Source organism: Prorops nasuta, unplaced genomic scaffold (genome assembly GCF_024137725.1).
Source record: "Prorops nasuta isolate Cenicafe-Biocafe unplaced genomic scaffold, Cenicafe_Pnas_1.2 PNAS00030, whole genome shotgun sequence".
NCBI classification, from domain to species: domain Eukaryota; kingdom Metazoa; phylum Arthropoda; class Insecta; order Hymenoptera; family Bethylidae; genus Prorops; species Prorops nasuta.
Window position 1 is genome coordinate 1,679,850 of NW_027116827.1, and position 12,010 is coordinate 1,691,859.

The window sequence follows — 12,010 nt, forward strand, 5'->3', positions numbered from 1 at the left end:
TGTTGAAACGTATTTAAATTTCTACAGGTCTGGCAAAGTCGTGGTCCTCGCCTCATATCAGCATGAATGCATGGAATTGACGAGAATACACGAATGAATAATATAGTACACTATAAACAAAATATTAATTTTGCATCGCGCATGAAAAACATCTTCATCAAGATTCTACAGATATTCCATTCTCACTTGTTATTCTCGTAGCAGAAAATTAAATTTTTCTTTCCATTGATATAAAATTACAAATAAAAAACAAGTCTCTATTTTAATAAATGAAGAGTGAGAAAAAAATTTAAGTTCTGTATTGCGGTAGAATTGATTTGATAATTAATTTTGATGATGAAGCTAAATTGTATTTGCATTTAATTTCAGTGTAATCGACAATTTTAGTGAGATATTTATAGAAGCGTTTAAAATTAATTATGAAAAATTGAATTTAGTATTCCCACGTAAAAGTTAAAATTCGTAATATAACTTTAAAGAAAATAAAATAAATCGAAATTTATACGTATATAATAACCTAGCTATTATGAAATACCAATGTTAAAAGCATCTGAAAAGTTATCGTTGAATTTCTATTTTGGCTGCTTATGCTTCTACAATTCTTATTAAAACGGGTCTCTTTTTCTTCTGGTCCCTCGAGTACCACACCACTACGGAGTTGAAAAGCGCATTTAGCTTGATTTCGACGCAACCGTCTAACTCGGGTCTAAAATTCCCTGTTGAAATGTAGAATATGGAGTACCCTGCTCCGCGCACTGCGATTTTAATCCTTTTCCAAGCGTGACTCTAATGCATAAAATGTGCTTAAAAATAAAAATGAAATCTCCGCAAGGGCACGAAGAGTAATTAGGCGAAATTTTATCCAAAGCGTAAGATTATACAACGGTAAATTTGGCGAGTGCATATATAGTGTTATGAAATATTGTCCAACCTCATCTCTCTTTGAGATTTCTGTAATTTCATGAGAAAATTCTTCGCGAATGCACATTTATCGGGATTCATTACAGGCTCTGATATAACGAACAATAGATAAGAATGGGATCGATACGAGGGGTCACCTATAATACAAACAAAATGAGGGTCGATGGTGTCTGTTCGCCGGTAGGTGAATTGCAAAAGTTATGCCGAAGCCTCTGAATGTATCTGAGAATTGAACTGCTGGCCTTTTGTTCTTGCAGATAGCAAGCACGACCTGTCTGCTTGCTGAAAGATCCCAGCAATGTCGAAAGTAAGGTCGCATTTTCCGCAAGGAATTTGGATTATGCTTCCAAGGCAAACAAAAGGACGCTTTTCCGCGTTCTTTCCATAGGATTCCAGCAAAATGAAATAGACGCGAAAAAATAACTGAGAAATTTCCAGAGCCCGACCTTTCAATTATAACCTCAATAAACAGTACAATAATAGATTTTTATCGAATAGTTTTCTGATGTATAACAGAGCTCGTTATGCCCTTAAACCGTTGTGTTTCGTAAACGCGATAATCCAATATGACTGACGTCGAATGTCATTTGCAAAATTGGTCAAAATTTTTGGACGCTTCTTGGCTTACGGCGAAAGGTCTGCGTGGACAAAGGAGAGACGCTGGAGGTATTAATTTAAGACCAAGTCGGAATTATGCGAACCACTAAATCAGGGCGTCGTCGCTCTTTTGTCTGGCAAGGCTCGCTGTATCCCTGCTCCTGCGCTGCCTCCTGGTAAACCACCAGCAGCGCCGTCCCGAAAGTACTTCCCACCTACCTTGCCGCAGTCTACGTACCTCTGGTATTTACCCCTATTCTACGTTTCATGCCAATTAACCGTCCTGACAGAGCCGCATTAAGATTTCAATTATGGCACACGGTCTCAAAGCTCTCCCCTACTCCCCATTTAGTCCATATTAATAGCCAACCTTTTTCAACCAGCTCCCGCGTATACCATTTACACGAAACATTTCAGAATAGTATAACTTCTACTTTAAACACTCCTCCTCGATCCCTTATCATGCACGTATGAGCAAATCTTGATTCTACTAGATCCTTAATAATATATAAGAGCTAGACTTTGGTACTACATTGTTATAGGATTAATCATTTTGCTGGAAGCAATTACTCGAATTCTATTTTTTCAACTCTCCAAGCAAATGCGGCGTTTGCTTTATTGAGTCCTTTTTGCTGGATATTAAAATGATGCAGCAGTTTCTCTACGCGCGAGCGTCTTTTAATGACATTGGTATCGCTATTATTGGCTCTATATTAGGTCGTTAAGTTTTATGAGCCATGAGCAATATTAAACTCCTCTTCGCTATATAGTATACACGAACCGCTCGTATTTACCGAACTGAATCGTTTCCCTTGTGATATAAATCGGGGAAAATAAGCAAAGAAATTCCAAAGCACCACTGCTTTCACTCTTGCATAATAAAACGCGCATAATAATAGTTCGATGGCTGTTACATTTACAGTCGACGTGTTCATTCTGGTGAAAACATGTAGTGGCGTGGATTTAAGCGGATAGCCAGAAAAAAACATAGAAACGTGATAGGAAAAAATGTTGAAATTCTTGCTCTTTAAAGATGACTGTCATAGCGAGTTTGATATTTGAATGAAAGTTATGTGCAAGCGTCCAGGTCGTCAGCATCTAATTCGAGAGAAGCTATTGCTCTTTTGTTGCGTTGTGAATTATTACTACCGAAATTCTGCCAAATATTGTCAATATTATCACAGTAACGAATGCCAAAATAATTTTGACCGTATATACATGTTTGCTTCTCAGTTTGGTTTGTGGAATTTCTCAATGTAATTTCCGAGTGTAATTCCGCACTGGAGCATTTTCCATTCAACAATATAATTGTAATCTACTATAAATTATGAGCAACGCTCGAAATGCCGACGTGAATTAAAATTATGGCTCGAAGAATTCCCTAACGCGCACAAGAATACAAAGTAATATAACATATTGTATTTCGTTGCTTTTACCTTCTTCTATATTTTTATTTAAGAGGATCTTTCACATTTATTAAACTTTCGAGTCTGTAGGTTTTGCATGTTTTGAAAGCGATATGCATTGATGACGATACTCCTTCGCTATTGGTTTTAAACGCCAATCAACATGTAAATTTCAGCTGTTCGTTGTGAAATGAAAAAAAAATGAACAACGACAAAGGATTACGACGTGTTCAAAAAGTTTACAAAGTTGATCCTTCGATTCTAAAGAAATCGCACGCCAATCCGTCGGTGCATTTTAAGCTCTGCGTGATCTATGTATATAATAATGCACCTAGCACGTGCACGGGACCTGTGTTTCGAAAAATGCTCAGGCGTGAAATACGTGGCACAGTAGTCCAACAATAGGTTTGATCGATGGTTCGTGACTCAAAATATAAAAAATTCCTTTTCCTATCTATTCTACAACAGTAGCTCCGGATTATATTCCATGAATACTGCCAACTCTTAATAAACTCGATGAAACTGGTTGAAACTTCCACCAGTCCCTTCCCATCGACGAATTCTGATTGAGCTACTTAGTTATTTCAACTTAGGTAAGTATAAAGAAAAAAGCTTAGATTCTGCTGGAAAAATTAGAATATAGTATCAGGACCATTGGATAAATGATTACGAGAAATTTGTGGGGGAGGAAACGAGATGGTCACAAGGGGCGCCTCACTGGATGGATTTGTAATTTATCTCATATCGCATCGATTTGACTTACAAATTGGCCGAGATTATCATTTTGCCGTGTTATCAATGTGTGCATTGGGACACGTACGCGATTGGTCGTGTATGCTCACCGATGGGTTCGGTCCTGCGAATTAAATTGCGGTATTACAACTAAACAAGAGCAACGATAAAAAATTTACAAGGCACAATCAAGAATATTATCGTGCGCCTCTCTAGTACCGACCTGTCATCGTGTAAGTTAATATAATCGCTCGTGTATAGCAAAGTCAAGTCGTTAACACTGGCAAATGGCTGCACTTTCATTCACACCTATATACGCCCACACTGCTCGCTCCAGCCATTCACTCTAAAATGTAGTTTAATAACGTAACGACCAGATTTTCTATGAACCAACGACAAGCTATGTCATGTAAACTTGGTCTTTGCAAACACATTTCTATATAGTACTATAGTTTTGGATAGTTGAAGAGTTTGGTGAATTGATATGTATATGTTTACAGCACATAATTGAAGTATTTAATAAATCCTGAGTCTCATTGACGTAGCAATAAATCTTCAAAAAAAAATGAATAGTGAATTATTAAAATGTGACTTTTATTTTGCTATTACAGCCAATATGGTCTCGTAACGCATAAGATACATACAGAAGTGTGGTTTATTGGCGGGCAAGTGGATATTTACACATTGCTCGTTGTATATTTACATTACTATTATCATCCGCCAGTACAGTGTTACTTCTAACCACTTTATGATGCTGGCTTTATAACGCAAGCGTTTGTTATACCCCTAATGACTGCTATATGACACCAGGATATACGGTACCATACATGAAATGACGTTTGCACAAAAATGTTTTGTTGAATTAGGAGGAGCTTCTGTTTTATGCATGATGCGTATAGACGAGCCGATGGTCTCTAAAATATTTGTAACATTAAATATCACCCTCAGCGGATATAAAATTAATTATTACTACCTTATGTTTTGTGGGGATTTAACGAAAATTTTATCGTTTTTTTCACTATGAGCCGAATTCAAATAAAACAGTCAAAGTTATCTACGTATCGTTCGGTGAACTGTTGCAACGTTGTCGTTATCTTCGATTTTCTGAAATTAGATTCCACGAGGCGTGACAATCAGCGTACGATTGCCAAGCTCGGAACGGCTATAGGATGCATCCGAGCGAAAGGGCATACAACGCAGACGTGCAATCTATCGTAGTGGTCGACATGAGATTTCACAAACTGGCCAGGTACCCGTTACAAACTTGAAATCAATATATGTGCGCAATCGTTCTACCCCCTCCCAATACCCCATTCCTTTATCTAACCTTATCAAATTTGTTTCGAAAAAATATTTTCTGATCAATTTTATCATTCAATTAGGCCAACCCGTATAATATGCTATTTCCTCTCTACTCAATAAATACTATTTGAAACTATATAATATACTAAAGTGTTCTTCTGTTTTACAAATAATGGAAATAGTATAATAGTATAGTTTGTTGTTTTATGTTTGTATTGAGTTAGACTTGGTCTGCCAATATTTGCTTTGAAATGTACACAATTTAATATTGGACGGTAATGATGAAGTAATGGAATAATGATACTGGGAGAGAGAAATAAGAACGGAATATGACCTCTGTTGTAGGTATCAGTTTGATTATAGTACAAAGTATAATGAGTGTTAGCGCTGTAACAAGCGTAGTTAAACTTCGTTGTTTAAAATGCGTTTGGTATACATATTTTATTTCATTATTAATTTCCCTACTATTTGGGATTGTGTGCGAGATTTATAGTATTGAAAGCAGCTTCAGTATTCGCCAGGCTTTCCTAAATTGGAGTAGTCCAAGCGTTAGTTAGAATAATTATATAAAAAAAATAATTCACCTCAAAAGACCATCTACACGACTACCATAAAATCTTGTGTAACGGTGTAAACTTATATTTTTATAGTAAAGCGCAGTCTAAAAACAGTGTAGCCCCCGATCTATTTGCATTCGCTGGCGTGATTTGTTTGGATACAGTAGTACACAATAGTAAATTAAACAATAATTTGCGATAAAGCAACATTTTATCGAATTTATATTTAAAAATGTAGTGACTAATCAGTGCAATTTTAATTATTTTTTTCCTGAAAATAAAGATTTAAGTTTACTAGAAATAAAGTACAGATTCGTTTTTTTTTTTCGAAATTTATACTATAACAAAAAGTAATCAAGATACAATCGTGATGGTTTGCTAGAACGGTATAGAAACTGTGAACAATATATTGGTCAATGCGCGTATAAAGGGAGAAAAAAATCGGTTCTATCGAGTTATTCAATTTTTCAAGTTTGAACTATATCGCGGGATCAGGAAATGATATACCCAAGACTAGTAGAGAGAAATACATGTATAATTTTTTGCGAATAAGACTTATAGCAGAATCTATTCGACATGAGATATACGCGTAAAAATTTCTCTACCAGAAATAGAAAAATTCATTTTATTTTTCTCTCCAGTGCGTATTTTATTCCCTTTGTTGAATGTACTTGTGAAAAACGTAGACCAATGGTATATTTTAAAACTTTTTGTGTTTGACTCTTTAGAATAGTAGAATTAAATCTTTAATTTTACATTATTTATTCTGGTTGTGTTTCAATACTATAAATGTTTTATATCAGTGGATTACGCGTTAGTTTCTTCGTACTCAAATATGATCTCTTTCATCTTCACCAATTAAGCTTCGTTATTCTCGTGCCGGTATTATTTTATTTATCAGAAAACTGCGAACATTACAAAAGCTGATTTTAAATAAATTATACGTTTGTATGTTCTCTCGTATTCTTTTAGTAAAACTTTTTCTGTTTGACGTAGAAACTGTAAAGGGTTTCGCATATTTGTAAGATAAAATCATGGATAAATTTTTTAAGGTAAAGAACTAGAGTGGCAGCACCAACTCTATTTTTGTTTTCTTTACTCCTCGCTTTCTGTTTCTATTTTTCTATTTATCTTTCTCCTGGTTATCTGCTCTTCGAAACTTAGTTTACAGTACGTGCAATCACAGATGACTGCTATTAAAGGTCTCAGCCTCATCTCGAATCTCCATATTCCATTTTAATGGTGCTTCAGAGGTGGATGGTAGCTAAATCCACCTGTATACAGTAATATTGTAGCTGGACCGTGAATTTCGTGCTAGCTCGATCTCCGAAAATAGGTAAATCATACGTTCAAAAAATACCTCTCTTGTCGGCTTAAAAATCAAAATCAATATGGTATAAACGAACACAATGTGGAAAATAAAAATGCTGCTCGTTCCGACATACAAAGTTATTTAAAAATGATTAAAAAAACATTTATCAGCAGTATTTGTGTTAATTATCAGCTATAAGAATCACGTCGAGAGTTTAATTGCATCTTACGTTGCTTGTTGAAGTTTGTTCAAGTGTCCTTGAACTCTGTGTTTGAGCAGTCATGTGCTCAACGAGCTGAAAACTTTTGTGTAATAGTAATATAATTCCATACCAAGAAGCTTCCAGTGCGTTTCGACTAGAGGGCGTTTCGTGTGTGCACGTGCAAACATATTAAACGTAGTTCTAGCGAACTTTAATTTCTCATCCAAATATACGCAGCTTCTTGATCTTTCCTAGTCAAGATAAGAAAGATACACCCTGAAATGAATCACGTTTGAAAGTTTACTTTAATCTCTCCCAAATGGATTTGCTTGTAGTTAGAATAATTCTAGCTACTCTGCAATTGTAATAAGCGAAATTCGATTAATTTCACAAAAATGTACACACTGCGAAAAAAGGATGTAATATCCATACAAATTTTCATTTAAATAATTAATGCTATTGTAAAATCCAACCAACATACATCAATCTTATAAAGTGAATAAACAAGTACTTATAATTGAATTATTTCATGTATGTATCAATTAACGCAATGTAATACATGCAAGGTATAAATATGTATCAAAAGATGCCCTAGTGTTTCGACGGCAATTACCACATATATATATATCGTCGAGGCACTCTCTCTGCTTTCTCTTACACATACAGCAAGTTTGACCGTCCCAATTTATAAATACTAGAATAATATTTTCTGTTTATACTATAATATATTTACTGAATATCAACAAGTGTATTAATGGCAAAAGGTGAAACAATTGTATTAATGATCGTTTGTGTAATTGAATTACTTTTCTTGGATGAAAGTGTGATTATTTATGTGAAATATTAAATATAATTAATCTTCTTAATAACATCATTTTAATATGAAATAAAACAACTGTTATTTAACAATAAACGTGACTTCATTGTGTTAATTGAACAAATTATTAAATAGTTAAAAGCCATTCATAATTTTGATAAACACAATACAATTTTTTTAATAATTGCCTATAATCAATATTATGAAACGTTATTTTTCAGAGAGTAACAAGAAGGAATACTCACCGTTAACTGATATACAAAACAAATGAAATATATAGAAACCCCTTTACAAATCCCGTGAACTGAAACAAAAAAAACCGAAAATTGATTGCAAAAGAAGCGAATAGCGAAGAAACGCCGGGCGCGATACAGATTTATTACCAAGATGTGCTAATGAATATAGGTGGTAGGAAATGAAAGGTATAATGGTTGGTACAGTTGCTTGAGCGTGATAAGCAGGAATTCTTGAAGGATAAGCCAGGTGTATCAAAGTGGAAGTATCTGGTGAACAGACCTTTCACGCTGAAACGTCGTTCTGTGTAATAGTGAAGGGAGCAGAACGTAGTGAAATTTCGCCGGGGATTCTCGCTGGCATGCAGCTCACGCGGTTCAATGGATTTTGCATGTTTGACCCGGGGCTATATCCAGGAAGCTTGGCCAAGGGGAGGAGCAGGATTGGCTCGCTGCAAGTGGTGGCACAGGTGTGGTCGAGCGTGATACATCTTATCGCGAGGTGCCGTGGTAACGGCTAGTCGTTGACAGCTTTGACCTGGCAGGAAATCGTATAACAGCCTCGCTACTCATGCCAAGTCATAACCTAATCATTGACTTGATGCACTTCCTCCTCCATGATCGATTTTCCACTTCAATCATTTGCACAAGGATTGACATATCAGGCCTGTTCAGTTCTCAGGAACAATAAGATTATACCGAAGGAATAACAATATAGCTTCTACAAAATCAATATTTTTCCAGACTCACATATCAAATTTGTTGTAATAATGATATTTATTCTCGTCAAATTCCTTCTATTGAAATATTCGACCTTCGTTGCTATACAGGAGTAAAAGTAAATCATCTGAGAGGTTTGATGCTCAAACTGAGCCATGTTCATCGTGTTCTCCGGCAAAGACGTCACCATACTTCGCTGATCAATTTTCTGCTTCATTAACTGGCCAAGATTTCCTACAGCTGTTACTCCTTCAAGGATCAGAAGTACGCTATACGAAGAGTCTGGTGTTGCATTGACAAAAAGATGACAATAAAAATATACAACTGAAATTTATCTAATGAGAGTAAATTTAAATAATGCGCGATAAATATGCTTCTCTTTTTTAACAAATTTTTATCAATAAATTCGAGAAGCATAATATTTTATATCTTTGACGTTGCGAGACTGTCTAATATCCTCACGATTCTTATATCGCTCTACCGTTGGATTTTAAAGCTTAGCCGGACCTTTCGTGGCCTCTTCAACGTTCGCAGCCAAAGCTATGTAGTCCGATGCATAGTTGGTTCGCTAGAGAGAATAGGTACCACATAATCATAGCTATGTATATAGCTGTGGAACGGCTTATGCGGCATTGTCCAGCACTGAGATGCTTTCAAAAGAGATTGACTTTTCTTTGCTACGATAAAATAGAACTTCTACCATTTCATGGAAATTGATATCTTCTCTCATGTTACGATTCTTCGATGGTTCGTTTTCATTACTGGCCACGAATCACCAGTACCGCATCTTACAATTCGAACAATTGGCTATAGATCAATATCGTATTCCAGATTTATCTTGAATCTTGCTCCCTGAAATATTTGCACACATCGTAACTAATGTTGTTTTTATTTTTTAAATAAAGGACACAGAGTTTAATTTGTATACTTTTAATATTTACTATATTAGGTATGTATAAGAGCATCCAGCATTTGGTGTGTATTATGCGGTCATATTATAATGAAACTGGAGTGTATAATGAGCACGCATTCATTTATCCCAGCCCACTCACCTGCTTACCCTAGGCTGTTTTGCTGTTCAGATTATTATAATTAATCAATCTATCAATTTACACCATGCAGGCTTCATATATATTTACGAGATTGTCATCGACTTTTAATTTCGTAAATATTTTAATTGTAATTAACCACTTTTTTGACATAAGCCTTTAATGTAGCTGAATAAAATGTTTCATATTGATAGAATATATTGAGCGTATATGCATGGTTACACAAATTTCAGCTTAAATCTAAATATTAGTGCATTTGTTAAATTGTATCACAGATAAGTCAACGTTGAATGGTATCAAAACTAATAGGGTGTGCAGAATAAGACGAACGATTTGCTACGATGATCGTAAATGTTATACAAGATAGACGCCATTATAACCTTTTCATGGCCTTTTACGATCGCGAAACGGCTACATCTCATACCACCCATTACTCCCTTGAGTAAAATAACTCTCAAATAAAATCTTCTCTTTTATACTTTTACCGAATTCTACAATTCTATTAAGTTGACTCATTCTAGTGTTTATTGCTTGTCCACTCATAATTTTTTCTTATACTCTAATGACTTCAAGCATATCAAAGAATCTTCAGATACGAAATAAATCAACGTACGCAATTCTAAGCTGAAACTGCTGTGAAAAGAAAGTTTTACCTACACGGAAAAAGTGGTTTTAGTGATTTAGCAGAAATGACAATTTTTCCATGAAATATTGTGATTTTCTAAAATATATTACAGTTATATACGAAATGTTGAAAATTACACTCTAATATAAAAACAATCTTTCGAGTTTTACGCATATGCATCATACCCCTTGATTTTGAAATGATAATTATATATTATTACAGTACAGGACGATAAAATTCAATGTGTATGAAAAAAAAACACAAATTACCCCCTCAATCGCTATAGATGATAATTATTATCTTTTTTAAAGACAATATCAATAAATTTACTTATTTACACTGTAAAATTTATTATTTTACCAATTCTGCCTCGTAAAATTGAAATATTGTTATTTCGCAATCGAAGGGATTTGGTGCTATACCATATATTATAGAAACTTGTACAGTTTTATTTTCTTCGTGTATATAGATTCGGTCTAAGAAGGCGTCGAAATATTAAAAGCAACGAAACACGTAATAGATACAAGCATTTTTATAAGCATGGAATGGTTTCTGAAGAAAAATATTTTTTTTAGTAAATACGTTTATTGGCAAATTTTCATGAAGAAAACCGGGCTAAGCCGACGGTTAAACTACAATATTACAACGCGAGAGCACGTGAGAATATATTTTCCGGTTACGCAAGGTCTCCGACAGGTGAATTCATGAGTTTAGCAGAGATTATGTAGCGCGAAGTTAAAGTAAACCAACTAGAGCATGGTGTAACAATTAAAAAGTTAAATTGAAGCGACCTTCGCAATTGTTTGCATGCGCGAGTAAAAATAGCCGGGCTTCTCGCGCATTTTCATATTTTCCACGTTGTTCCTACAGCATTACGTATTTTAATTTCAGCTGGGAACCATTGTCCCAGGGAAATTTATCCCAATGGATTCAAAAATAAAATTTCAAAGTAGTGCGAGTGTGATATACGTAATAAAACAATATCACACTTTGCGCCCTGTAGGAAAAAACTTGTATCATAAGACTTTGAAGTAATAAAAACGTGTCGCCGTAATATTTCACGCATCAAAGTCAAGCAATATTTTCCTTGTACCGAAACTGATGCAAAGGCTGTCACACTTTGCACGGGAGAAAATAAATTTTTGTGCTCTTCTCCCTCTCTGTATTTCTGGTTCCCTGAAATTCTCCTTTTTTCTTTCTGTCTATACCTGTATACACGTTACAAATGCCTTTTTCTCTTTCATCTACCCTCATGTCGACCAACCCAAAAGATGTCTGTTTCAGCAATCTACACGCCTGTAACAAGAATGAGCCATGGTTTGTTGCGAAATTGTGTTATTTTTTTTATCAAAAGGAATGTACGCCCAACACCACTACGCAAAGTTTCATTGCAATTCATTATTACTTCATCTAATACCATATAAAATTGGGCTGTATGTTAAAAATTTTTTAGAACAAGGTGAAACCTAATATAATTTATATATGACTAATAATTATATTGCTTCAATTTTAATATTCAATCACTGATATTCGCTAT

General features: G+C 34.8%; 1 protein-coding gene across 1 annotated transcript in view; it reads right to left on the minus strand.

Moving 5' to 3' along the window:
• Positions 1-12,010, minus strand: part of LOC136782869 (neuroligin-4, Y-linked-like) — a 108,331-nt gene that overhangs the window by 70,107 nt on the left and 26,214 nt on the right. The window contains exon 2 of the mRNA XM_066742582.1: positions 8,092-8,150. The gene's annotated coding sequence lies outside the window, so the exon portion shown is untranslated. The remainder of the gene's footprint in view (positions 1-8,091; positions 8,151-12,010) is intronic.